General features: G+C 44.4%; 1 protein-coding gene across 1 annotated transcript in view; it reads left to right on the top strand.

Annotated features, from left to right (window-relative positions):
• The first annotated feature begins 79 nt into the window (after positions 1–79).
• SMIM14 (small integral membrane protein 14) overlaps positions 80–4,943 on the top strand; it is an 85,753-nt gene continuing 80,889 nt past the window's right edge. Inside the window, exon 1 of the mRNA XM_019025469.4 lies at positions 80–373. The gene's annotated coding sequence lies outside the window, so the exon portion shown is untranslated. The remainder of the gene's footprint in view (positions 374–4,943) is intronic.

Here is a 4,943-nt window from a genome sequence, read left to right as displayed (position 1 = left end):
TCCCCCGCACTCCGCGCCCCCACGCACAGCGTGTCGTAGGCGTCCGAAGCCGCAGGCTGCCGCCCGGCTTCCCGGGACCCACAGGGCAGGCGCTGCGCATGCGCATGCTCGGCAGGCGGGGCAGCTGGAGTCTCCAGGCGCTGCAATCTGTTGCGCCGCCGCCCGCGGGAGCCGGCAGATCCGGGTCTTGTGGCTAAGAGTGACGTGGTCACTCGAATCAAAACAGAGGAGGGGGAGGAAGCCGGCGGCCAGAAACGGCAGTGGCAGCAGCGTCCGGAGCAGCCGCAGCCTTCTGGAAGCTCCAGGCGGTCTTTCTGCCGAGCCTCGGTCCCGGCCCCCATCCTCCCCGCCCCATCGGTTGTTGTCTGGGCGGGTGAGTGTCTCCCCCTCTCCCACCAGCGTTTGCTGGCTCACCCTCCCCTCGCCCCAGTTTTTCCTGGGGGCTCCTCAGGCTGTCGGGGACTGCGGCGGCTGCGGCAGAACAGGGCTGTTTCTCGGGCTTGGCGGTTCCCCGGCCGGGCTGGCGATTCTGCACCGGGAGAAGCTCCGCTGCTGCCGAGCCCGCGCCCCCCGCGAAGAGCCTGCAATTGGGTATTCTCTGCAGGATGTCAGAGTCGGGGCTTTGCAGGCAAGGGCAAGGTAGCCACGGGTGGTTTTATTTTTAGGATCAGATTGTCGACGGGTGGAGGCGTATCATGGAGTAAAAAGAGAGTCGTAGCTGGAAGGAAAAACTCACAAATCCTGAAATCCACACTATCTTGTTTACCGTCTCCCTCAGCCCTTTCTGGGTACGGTGAAGTCACTAGGATGCGTCCTTTGTTGTGATAAGTGAGACGAGAAAGCTGACACCCTGAAAGCGAGAGCTTTTTAGCTCCTATTGTGCGCGAATTTAAAGGATCCCCTTTTTCTGTTTGTTCAGTAAGTGGAACCAAGGCTGACAGTAAAGAGGTAGCAGCACCCTTTATTGGAACTAATAGTGTGTGATAAACTGGTTGCCGGCTCTACCCGAAGTCCCGTGTTGCTGTTTAAAGGCAGACTTCACCAAAGTGACTGTTTATATGTGCCAGGATTTTAGCCGAGATGGTTTGCTAGCTGTAGAGAGTCGGTAGGATGTTTTCAGTTGCCCCAGTTGGCAAAACCGAGGCTGTGGCCTTAATAGAATGTGTTACTTTTGCATCGAGAGAGTCGGATGAGCTTCACACACGTAATAGCTACATTTGCAGAAGAGACCTTCCAGGTTGTGTGTGTTATTGTCAGAAACAGCAGCTGTACATATTATAACTTGGAAAGCGTAAGACCTTCCAGGTGTTGGAGTCTTGCGACGCTTAGGAGGCATTCTTGCTGCCCAGCGCTGTGGAGGTTGCAGGAGGCTTTGCATTCCCTTCCACTTAGGGTGGCTGGCCGCGCAGATTCCTTTAGTGTAGCCTGCTCCGAACTTGCCGCTCTCCGCGGCCGTCGACAGCACTGCGACCAGAAAACCAAACCTTTTTGTCCTTTTTTTTTTTTTTCCAACGTGGTGTTTAAGAACACCGCTTCACCCCCGAGAACTCATTAATTGAGGTGTTTCAGTGGTTAACAGCAAGAAAGAACAACAGTACATGATAGTTAATTGCTCCTTATCAAACCCAGGAAGAGTTATGAGTTCAGATTATTTCCTTGAAGGGTATGTCCTTGTGGTATAACATGAACCTCTTAACGAATCTTTTCTCCAGTGTTTGCCGTTGAGATCTTTTTTCTTCCTACTGTAGTTGGAATCCTTCTGATTTAGAAGAAGGAAAGATTTCTTGAAGTTCTTTTTCAGCTTTTTACCTTTTATGCTAGCCTATAACTTATATTTTTGGTTATACGAAATACTTTGTGTAATGGAGAAAATGTTGATAAAAGCAGATAGGAAAAAAAATCAATAATCCTGCCACCCAAAGATCACCAAAATGTTAGTTTATACCCTTCTAAACTACCTTTTTGCATTTGTATATTTTATACAAATATGGTATCATACCACATATGCTTTTCAGTACATAACCTGCTTTTTCACATTCTAGTACTTCTTTTTTGAGTAATAATTTAAATTTTTCAGACATGGACTTTGGACCTTAAATTTTAGGGAGTATTCACTACACAGTAGTGCCCCCTTATCCGTGGTTTCACTTTCAGGGGTTTCCCGAGTTTCAGTTTCTGTGGTCAACCGCAGTTTGAAAATACAATCATATTTTCAGAGACCACATTCACGTAACTTTTATTATAGTATATTGTTATAACTGTTCTATTATTAACTATTGTCAGTCTCTTACTGTGCCTAATTTATAAATTGAATTTTATCGTAGGTGTGTATAGGAAAAAAACAGTCCATATATGGGGTTCTGTACTACATGGGCTTTAGGCATCCACTGGGGGGGGGTTGTTTTATAATTTTTTAATTTTAAAATTTAATAGAGATGAGGTCTCACTGTGTTGTCCAGGCTGGTCTCAAACTCCTGAGCTCAAGTGATCTTCTGGCCTCAGCCTCCCAAAATGCTAGGATTACAGGCATGCTGAGACACCAGGTCCAGCCCACTGGAGTTTCTTTGAATGTATCCCTTGTGGATAATGGGGGACTTCTATGTTTGGCAAACCATAATTATTAAAAGCATGGTTTTAAAAGATTTCCTCACAAATCTCTATGATAATGTAAGATTTAAGAAATTAATATGCATTGTGTGGCAAAGTAAGACCTCACTTGTTTGGCTCTCGGGAAAGAAAGCACAGCCTGAGGATAATATGAAAGTTTAAGTAGTGTTTGCTACTCAGTGGTTTGATTCGGGTAAAGATTTAGTTCTGTTCCATAGTTATACTCTATTCCAAATGCTGATCAGATGTTCAGGCCCCAGGCAGTAAGGTCCTGGAAGATTTTAACTTTACACATCACACTTTTTTTTTTTTTTTTTGGAGGTGGATTCTTGCTCTATTGTACAGGCTGGAGTGCAGTGGTGGATCTCAGCTCACTGCAACCTCTGCCTCCCGGGTTCAAGTGATTCTCCAACCTTAGCCTCCTGAGTAGCTGGGATTACAGGTGCACACCATCATGCCCGACTAATTTTTGTATTTTTAGTAGAGACGGGGTTTCACCATGTTGGCCAGGCTGGTGTCAAACTCCTGACCTCAAGTGATCTGCCCACCTTGGCCACCCGCAGTGCTGGGATTACACGCGTGAGCCACTTCACCTGGCCCACATCACACTTAATATGCATTGAGTCTTGGTGTGTGCCCATTTAGTCCAGTGCTTTACCAGTTGGCACCAAAAGAGCCTGCTATGGAAGGAAATGTCCTCTTCATCTCAACTTCAGAGGATAAGTACATGCCATGAACTATCCTAAATCTGCTAATAACCTATTTTGAGTTTGAGCCTCATGAACTTACCTAAAATCTTTAAATCTGTATTTTCATTTTGCATATCTTGGATGATTAGTCCTAGATGTTTACTACTTATTACATAATCTAGTTTCTTTTTCTTTGATTTGGCTTATAGTATTCAATATGTATTCTAAATTTGTCCACTTCTTCCCATCCCTACTGCCATCAGCTTTGCCAGGCTATCTTCATCTCTTACCTGATCTATTGCAGCAACTCCTGGTCTCCCTGCTTCCACTTTGGCTTTTTATTGTGCATTTCCCTTACCAGCCTAAGAGATCCTTTAAAATGTAAATTACCTTGACACCCCCTTGTTGAAAGTTTTCCATCCATATTCAGAATAAAATCCAAACTCTACCAAAGCTTGTCAGGCGCTACATGTTTCAGCACTGCCTTCCTCTCTTATCTTACCTTGTATCCTTCTACTTAGTTCAGTACCCTGGAGCCTGGCCATGGGAGTTTCTTCCTGTATTCTAATCCCACTTGCATTTTTGTCCCTGGAACTTGCCAAGCTGGTTCTTGCTGTAGGGCCTTTGCATTTGCTGAACCCTGGGGCTTCAGTACTCTTCTCCCAGATCTTGCTGTGGTTGATACCATTGTGTTAATCAGGTGTTAGGTCAGATGTTGCCTCTTCAAGGAGACTGACCAATCTCTCCCTTGTATTTTATTTTCTTCACAGCATTTATCAATACATGGAATTTTTAAAAAATGTTCCGTCTCCTACCCTGGAAATTAAGCTCTGTGAATATGGAACCTTGTCTGTCCTTTTCACTGCATAGTAGGTACTCAGTGAATGTTGATTGAATAAATGAACTTAGTGAACATGTCTGTATTCCTCTTGAACATACTGTCTATTGTAGGCCATTTTTTTTTTTCCATGGAAACATCCTAATTTTCAGCCTCTTTTTATTGGGCAGTGCCTTATTCTCTTTGGTGTTTGGGTCAGAGTACACTTATATTCTACTTTAGACCTGTGGAATTAATTTCTGTGAGAAATGGGTTCTTAGAATCTGTATGTTCAATAAATCTGTCAGGTGATTTTAATGCATATCAAACTTTGAGAATCTCTCAATGTTTTAGTGGCTTTTCCTTGGAAGATTGCTTCTTTATAGTAGTAATGATAGCTACCATTTTTTGGGAACACTACTTTATATGTCAAGTATTATGCTAAAAATTACTGTTACATGTTTTCATTTAACTGCAAAGCAACTCAGATATGTAGGTATCATACAAATGAAGACAATGAGACACAGTAAGTGGCAGAAACTTGAATTTGAAACCCAAATCTTTTTAATCACTGTACCCTACTGCTTATGAACTACAGAGTTTAGAATTGTGTTCAGTACTGTAAGAGAGGCCATGTTTTTGTTCAGGACAGGATAGTGTTTTCTGTCCCTTTTCCAATCCTGTCGTTAATGAAGTCCGTTGTTTTGTTGGTCTTTTTGCCTGAAGTTGCACAGACAGATGACCTTAAAAAACATTCTGCGGCCGGGCGCGGTGGCTCATGCCTGTAATCCCAGCACTTTGGGAGGCCGAGGCCGGTGGATCACGAGGTC

Source organism: Gorilla gorilla, chromosome 3 (genome assembly GCF_029281585.2).
Source record: "Gorilla gorilla gorilla isolate KB3781 chromosome 3, NHGRI_mGorGor1-v2.1_pri, whole genome shotgun sequence".
Taxonomy (NCBI): Eukaryota; Metazoa; Chordata; class Mammalia; order Primates; family Hominidae; genus Gorilla; species Gorilla gorilla.
This window is presented reverse-complemented; position numbering and strand designations above follow the sequence as displayed.